The sequence below is a fragment of the Zalophus californianus genome, chromosome 6 (assembly GCF_009762305.2).
Source record: "Zalophus californianus isolate mZalCal1 chromosome 6, mZalCal1.pri.v2, whole genome shotgun sequence".
Taxonomy (NCBI): Eukaryota; Metazoa; Chordata; class Mammalia; order Carnivora; family Otariidae; genus Zalophus; species Zalophus californianus.
In genome coordinates, this window is record NC_045600.1 from 30,353,040 (window position 1) to 30,360,824 (window position 7,785).

Consider the following 7,785-nt stretch of genomic DNA (forward strand, 5'->3'; position numbering starts at 1 on the left):
TCATGTCAGGGATCCTGCCCCCAGGCTGTAGCCTTGACCTCACTCTGCTTAATAATGCAGTCTACCCAGCTTTGATGATTATTGGTCTTGCCCCTCCCACGCCTCTTGAGCCTGGGTCTCAGGCTGCTGGATTTGAGTGGGAGGACAGAGGAGGCAGTATTTCCAGTAATTTTCTAAGCACTTCTCTAGGGGCAAGACCAAAAGAAAGATAAGGAAGATTTGAGAGCTTTCCCGCCCAACCAGAGACCGAGTCATTGCAGTAAACAGACTTCTCTTGTGGGGGTGGTCACGGGGGAGACCTCCTCAGCCCTCTGGAAGCTCTGTGGAGGGGCTTGGGCACTGCTCGTGTAAACAGGCACCTGCCCAACAGCCCCTTCCAATTTCCCACCACGCTTCCTCCCAAAGGAGTCCTGATGATCCCCTTATTTTGCCAACCCGGAAACTGCCTCACTTCAGTTCCAACTTCTAAACTAGGGATTTGTCCCCCTCCTTGTGAGATGGGGGTGAAATGGAGTAAGCTGAGCTAGCCAATGGCTTAGGTCATTCTCCTCATTTAATTCACTCATGTATTCATTCAACATTTATGCGATAGACTCTTTGCCAGGGATTCAAAGAATAAATTAGTCAGGTTGTGGCAAACTTAAATTGGGTAACTGGTAATTTAAAGAGAGGTTAAGAGATTATTTTCTTTTTCTTTTTTTTTTTTTAAGATTTTATTTATCCGACAGTGAGAGACACAGCGAGAGAGCGAACACAAGCAGGGGGAGCAGGAGAGGGAGAAGCAGGCTTCCCGTGGAGCAGGGATCCCGATGTGGGGCTCGATCCCAGGACCCTGGGACCATGACCTGAGCCGAAAGCAGACGCTTAATGACTGAGCCACCCAGGCGCCCCAAGAGATTATTTTCTTTTCTTTTCTTTTTTTTTTTTTAAGATTTTTTATTTATTTGACAGACACACAGCAAGAGAGGGAACACAAAGCAGGGGGAGTGGGAGAGGGAGAAGCAGGCTTCCCACGGAGCAGGGATCCCGATGCGGGGCCCGATCCCAGGACCCTGGGACCATGACCTGAGCCGAAGGCAGACGCTTAACGACTGAGCCACCCGGGCGCCCCAAGAGATTATTTTCAATGGTGAGGTCAGAGTACAGGAAAACAAGGGATAGTGGAATACCCTGGAGCTGGTAACATCAGGAAGCGGTTATCTGTCCTGGGCTGCAGGGATAAGAGTAGAGAAAATTCCCAGAATCCAGGAGAGAGCCCTGTGGATAGGGCCCCTTGGCAGGAGCTGTGTGACCTTTCGTTGACGGACTCATCCAGCTGGTGAAGGAGCATTTTCATCTCCCTCTCTTCTCTCCATTGGCTGAATTCCACTGATGTAGTTGGGATGGGCCAACCTCTTGGGGCTCACAGCAAAGCAGAGAAGGACAAACAAATTTCTAGCACAGAAATCAGACATGGCCTGTGTCCTCAAGGAGCTTGCGTACTAGAGGGGGAGAAAGGAGTGTAAAAGTAGATTACAGCATGTTAAATGCTTTAATAAAGCTATGAACAAAGTATAAGAGGAGTTCGGGGGGTTAGGAAATAGGAAAGATCTCTGCCAGGGAGGGTGTTATTGTGTTTGTTTGTAGGTTGGGGAAGGAAATTGATTCCTGGGAAGTAAATGTGGAGGAGTTGTTTCTCAAAGGAAGATCAGGCTTCTTGGAAGAAGTAATGTCTAAACTGAGACCTGAAATGTGAATAAGAATTAGCGAGGAGAAGATGAGTAAAGGAATTGAGGCAGAGTGAAACATGTGTGAAAGCCGGAGGCTGAAGGAGACTGTAGAACTCTTTGGGAAACTGTCAGTAATGTGATATAATAAAATAATGTAATATAATAGTGTTTAGGAGGACAGGTGAGGGATGAAGCTGAATAGAGAAGGGCCCAGACCATGAAGAATTCTTTTACCTGATTGAGGAATTTGGAAGGCCAGTGGTAAGTCCTTAAAAGGTTTTAATCAGGAGAGTGATGTCATTGTTACTTGTTTTAGAATATCAGTTTAGGGACGCCTGGGTGGCTCAGTCAGTTAAGCGTCTGCCTTCGGCTCAGGTCATGATGCCAGGGTCCTGGGATGGAGCTTGGCGTCGGGTTCCCTGCTCAGCGGGGAGTCTACTTCTCCCTCTCCCTCTGCCTCTCCTCCTGCTTGTGCTCTCTCTGTCAAATAAATAAATAAAATCTTTAAAAAGAAATCACTTTGGTTGAAGCGAGGAGAGTATATTAAAGGTAGGGGGATTAGAAAGGTTATTTTTGTGATCTAGGTGAGAGGTGACAGTGCCCCAAAGTCAACCTGATGTGGTTTGAGGTGTTGGGGTTCAGAGCCAATGGTCAAGAAAGAATTCTCGAGACACCTTTAGTACAAAAGGTTGGTTTTATTAAAGCACAGGGAGAGGACCTGTGGGCAGGAAGAACAGTACTGGGGTTGTGAGGAGTGATGATTATATAAGATTTTCTAGCCTATGGAAGGGAGGGTGAGTTAGGGCTCTAAGAAATTGAGTCTATAGGTTTCTGGAGATGGCTTTTTTCATGTAAATTGTTAAGATGGTTGCAAACTGATGGAGACTCGTGTCCTGCCTGAGTGAGATCTCCATCAGTTAACCACCTGTTTTTCCCTTTCCTTTGTTCTTGGCCAGCCAGGAGGGCCACATATCCCACCTTGCGCTGTAGGTGTGGCCGTGTGACTAGGTTCTGGCCAATAGAACGTGAGTGGAAGTGATGTGGCCGACTTGCAGTTGTGCCTGTATAAGGAAGAGAGGCGTGTCCTCCCCGTCACCCTTCTTTCCTCTCCCTTGGATATTGACAACATATGGCCGCTGTATTAGCCCTGTACTGCTTTTATTTGCCCTGTTATTTGAGAGCTAACCCACCATTATTTTATCCCTTATGACAGATATTCTAACTAATACAGGATGGCGCTAAATGGTGGTGGAACCTCTGGTTTGTACTATATACAACGGTAATTGCCTTTTGGATGAAAAAATAGAGATTAGGGAAAGGAACAAATATTTACTGAGTGCTTATCATGTGCTAGGTATTGTGTTAAGTATGTGTTACGTGCTAGAACTATTGTATAATTCTTACGATGGCTCTATAAGGTAGGTATTATTAGCCCTCTGTTAATGTCAGGGAAACTAAAGTTCAGAGAAGTTATGTCACTTACCCAGGGAAACACAATTAGTAGGTGACAGAGTCAGGATTTTAATCTGGGTCAGTGGCTCTTAACCAGAGGCAATTTTGTCCCTCAGGAGACATTTGGCTGGAGAAATGTTTGGCTGTCACGAGTGGTGCTGTGGGGGTGGGTGGGGATGTGTCACTGGGTAGCAGGAATGCTGCTAAGCATCTAACAATGCACAAGACACGCCCCCCCAGATAAAGAATTCTTTGCCCCAAATGTTAATAGCGCTGAGGGTGAGAACCCCTGAGGTCTATTCTACAAAAGGCTAGTGTTCTTTTACATTACACCAAACTCAGCGGGGGAGCGGGGGGAGGGGGAGAGTTGAAAAGGGGTTGATGAAAAACCGATATGGTAGGAGAAGAATGGCACGGAAATGTTATTTGGGGGAGGGTAAACCTAGAGTGGTAAAGAGATGAGTTGGAGGAACTGATGAAGCTGAGAAAACCTGAGCTGGAAGAAACCAAGCTAAGGACACCAGTGGGCACCACTGACCTGGTCCAGGCAAGAGGTAGGGCTTGAGGCGCCAGCGGGGGCTGACAGAGGGAAGACAATCTAAGTGTCAGTGCCAGAAGGACCTGTGACCAGAAGCATCTAGAGAGTGGGAGAGGCAGGGGGGAGTGAAGACAGACGAGTCAAGGATGACTCCACTTCTACCTGCCCTCTCCTCCCCTCCCCATCTCCCCCCCTCCCCCTCCTCCCCATCTCCTCCTCCTCTCCCCCCTCCCCATCTCTCCCCGCTCTCCTCCCTCCTCCCCTCCCTCCTCCTCCTCTCCCCCTCCCCTCCCCATCCCCCCTCTCCTCCCTCCTCCCCTATCTCCTCCTCCTCTCCCCCTCCCCTCCCCATCTCCCCCCTCTCCCCCCTCCGCCCCTATCTCCTCCTCCTCTCCCCCCCTCCCCATCTCTCCCCGCTCTCCTCCCTCCTCCTCTCCCTCCTCCTCCTCTCCCCCTCCCCTCCCCATCTCTCCCCGCTCTCCTCCCTCCTCCCCTCCCTCCTCCTCCTCTCCCCCTCCCCTCCCCATCTCCCCCCTCTCCCCCCTCCTCCCCTATCTCCTCCTCCTCTCCCCCCTCCCCATCTCTCCCCGCTCTCCTCCCTCCTCCCCTCCCTCCTCCTCCTCTCCCCCCTCCCCATCTCTCCCCGCTCTCCTCCCTCCTCCTCTCCCCCTCCCCTCCCCATCTCCCCCAATCTCCTCCCTCCTCCCCTCCCTCCTCCTCCTCTCCCCGTCTCCTTCCCTGTCTCACCTTCTTCCCGATCTTTTCCCTACGTCTCCTCCCCCAACTGCCTCCGCTTCTCTCCATCTTCCTTCCTACTCACCCCTTTGCCTGGCGGTGTACTCTGTTTTCCTCTGACCCGCAGTTCTGAGCTGTGGGTCCAAGCCCCCCCCAGCAAGTGCAATGCAGAAAGGTCTGTATTTCCTCAGCTTATCCCCCTTGAACTGGCAAGCTCTCGCAGTGACAGGGACAGACTTGTCTTTTCAATCTTGCTTCCTTCACCATTTCCTGTTTGCAGTGTGGATTAAAAAGTTTGACCAGTGTCTAGGATTGTTAAAAGGACAGATACATGGCTCCTGAAAGACACCTCCCAGCGCCCCCACCCCCCCCACCCCCTCCGGAGGGAATATCTGACATGCCAGAGGAGGAAGGAAATCCTTTGTCTCATTTTTGCCGTTTTCTCTGCAGTGTTTTCCAAAAACAACTGGCCTGCTGACAAGCTATTGCAAGGGACTTGGGGTGACCTCCCTCCTTTTCCTCACCCCAGCCTGTGCCTGTCCTGGCAGCTTCAGGACCGGGGCACCGGCATCACCCGGCAGGCCCTGAGCCCTGCTGGCAGAAGCTTAGCGTCTGCTCTCTGGGTCTGCCTCCCTGGCCGTGGGGAGCCCCTTGGAGAGGCCGCTGGCACCTCACGCCCTTGGAAAACTCGGTCAGGAAGAAGGCTGCCGCAAGGAACCGAATGCTTTTGGTATAGGTTCTTGTCTCGCGGAGTCAAAGAATGAATCTCATGGACACAAAACGGTGAGGTGATAGTTTATTAAGTGAAGGTGAGAACAGAAAGAAAGCTCTCTAGAGTGAGAGGGGTCCCGAGCTGGTTGCCACTGAGGTCTTTTATGGTTGGTCTTTTATAGAAGACTGACCAGGGAACTGAATTCTTGACGTCACCACTGATAGCACCAAGATGACTTCTCCTTCGAATATCTCGTCTCTGATGTTTAAGGCAAACGAGGTGGTCTGGTTCCGTTCCCTTATCTCTGGTTTCCTTACGCCTCGGCATTCCTGGGATTTTTGGTGAGCCTGATCACACAGCCCCCTACCTATCTCTTTGTACCTGGCCCTTACTCACTTTCAGGCCTTACAGCTGAAGTCAGAGGCTGCGTGGGCCAGTCTGGAATCAGTCATCCAGACAGAAGGGTCAGCACGTAGGGGCTCGAGGGAATGGTTATCTTCAGGTTTGGCCTTTTTCTTTTTTTAAACTTTATTTAAAAAACCCAGCCAGCTGGAACGACAACCACCAGAAAGAAAGAAGAAGGTTTGGGAAGACCCAGGGACCCCGTCCCAGCTGTTCCCAGGGGCCAGAGGCCAAGGGCAGACTGGGATGGGGCAGGGGTGGTGGGGGAGAGAGGAAAGGCTACCCATCAAAATGAACAGGCAGAGCAAAACATTTATATAGGAAACATCTGGCTGAACTGGAGAGGATCTAGGGGAAATGGGAAGCTCCCATTTTTTTTTTTTTCCCCAAAAATGTCCTAGACTTGGGGGGAGGGTTGGACTCCGGGGATGAAAGGAGCAGACCCTGTCCCACCCCACACTCCTCTCTCGTGGAGTACAGGATGTGCTGGGGGCGCAATGTGTGTGTGCTGGGGAAACAGGGAGGAATACCCCCTCGCTGGAATCTGTTATGAGGGCTGAGATGGTTCCATCTCCCTGTTGTTCTCCATGCTGGTCCTCCGGGCAGAAGGTGCTGTGTGGGGTGGGGGCGGGAGGAGAGGAAGCCAGGGCGGGGGAAGGAGAGAGAGCATAGGAGGCCTAGGGGCGAGGAACGCACCCAGGTTGAACCGAGGTCGGCCTGGCCGAAGCACGGTGGGAGCTGGCTAGGAACACCCTCCAGTCTGGCCTGGAACCCGGGCTCTGCTCCTCACATGCAGCTTTGCGTACGCCACTAAACGTTTCTGTTCTGGATTCTTCAGTCCGGAAGTCAGAGCTAACCGTAGCACAGACCTTGAGGGGTTGCGAGAGCTCAATAAATGATGGGGGTGAATGCTTCGGGCAGCGCCTGGCGCCTGAGTTTTATAAAAATTAGATGTTGCTAACTTCAGGGATATAGGTTGACGTTCTGTGGCTCAGTAAGAGTTCTGCGTGTAGGACAGACCCCCTTCCAGCCACGGCAAGCTGGATCCAGGGCCATCATGGGGTGAGTGGGCCATGGGAGGGGCCGGGCCAGCACTGGGGATGCCCAGGGTGGGCTGAGCCAAACCCCCTGTCAGCACAGTGGGCCTGAGACTCCGGCGGGCGTTGTGGACAAGAGCAGTGGAGGTAGGGAATTGCGAGGGGTGCGCTGACATCCTTCCAACAATCACTGGACCAGGGGATGAGTAGCAGGTCAGAGGAGGGAGCACCTGCCTCTGCACCTGGGGGACCTGAATGGCTAAAATGGAAATGCTTCCCCAGAAACCCGCTGGGGACCAGTAGGCGGGACCCACTGCATGTAGAGGCCAGTAAAGACCATTTTAATGGTCACCACCCCGCCCTCCGCTTCCTGTGCCCTATCTCTCTTGCTTATGTCCTCAGTGCCATTCATGGTCTCTCCTTCCTTCTCCTGGGAGAGGCCCCTTGAAAAAGGCTCTGAGAGCAGCCACCCCTGAGGCAGAATGAGTTAAGGTTATCTATGTGTCTTCTAAGTATTTTCCATACGGCAGGTTCTGGCTTTTATTCAAGAGACAGTATCATCACCCAGTAGGAAGGCAGATGGTGGAGGTCCAGGAGCCCCTTCCCACCGCTCCTGTCTCCCCAGTGAGGAGCGGCACCAGGGGCACAGGGCCCCCACATTCATCGAACCACCACTCACGTCTGACCTCTGGAGTCGCCCCGCGGGCCCTCCCTCGTCAGGTACCCTGCCTCGATCCCTTGTTCCCTGTTCTTGGCTCTTTCTTGAGAAGGGCTGGGGACGGGGAGGAGGACGGTGGGGAAGAGGAGTAATCAGACTGAACTGCGGGGCCAAGATACGGGAGGTTTAGGGCAAAGGAGAAACGTTGCAGCAGGGCAGGGCGCAGGTCCCAGCTTCTAGTCCCCTGTCACCTCATGCTTCAGGGGGAGCAGAACTGCCTTGCGCATGATGACTCGGGAGTAGAGCAAGGAGTAATAATGTCCCACAGAACTGGCTCTCCATTGGCTCGTTAGGAAGAGAAACGTCCGAGCCAAAGCTGCCAAGAACCAACTCTTTAGGATTGTTCTTTTCTGGCACCTTCCGCTACATTGCCAAGCGAATGGAGGGATCAGGTATATCCGATGCTGGAGGCGACAGGAAAACTGGGGGCCCGCAAGGTAAACAGACACGTATGTGTCTGGGTGGTGACAGTGCCCAATGTT

At 52.3% G+C, this 7,785-nt stretch overlaps 1 long non-coding RNA gene across 1 annotated transcript; it reads right to left on the reverse strand.

Annotated features, from left to right (window-relative positions):
- Nucleotides 1-1,063: 1,063 nt before the first annotated feature.
- On the reverse strand, nucleotides 1,064-4,720 carry LOC113910158. The gene is made up of 4 exons (XR_003515939.1): nucleotides 4,520-4,720; nucleotides 3,700-3,798; nucleotides 1,944-2,189; nucleotides 1,064-1,481 (listed from the first exon to the last, which is right to left on the reverse strand). It is a non-coding gene; the product is annotated as an uncharacterized LOC113910158 (long non-coding RNA).
- Nucleotides 4,721-7,785: the final 3,065 nt, after the last annotated feature.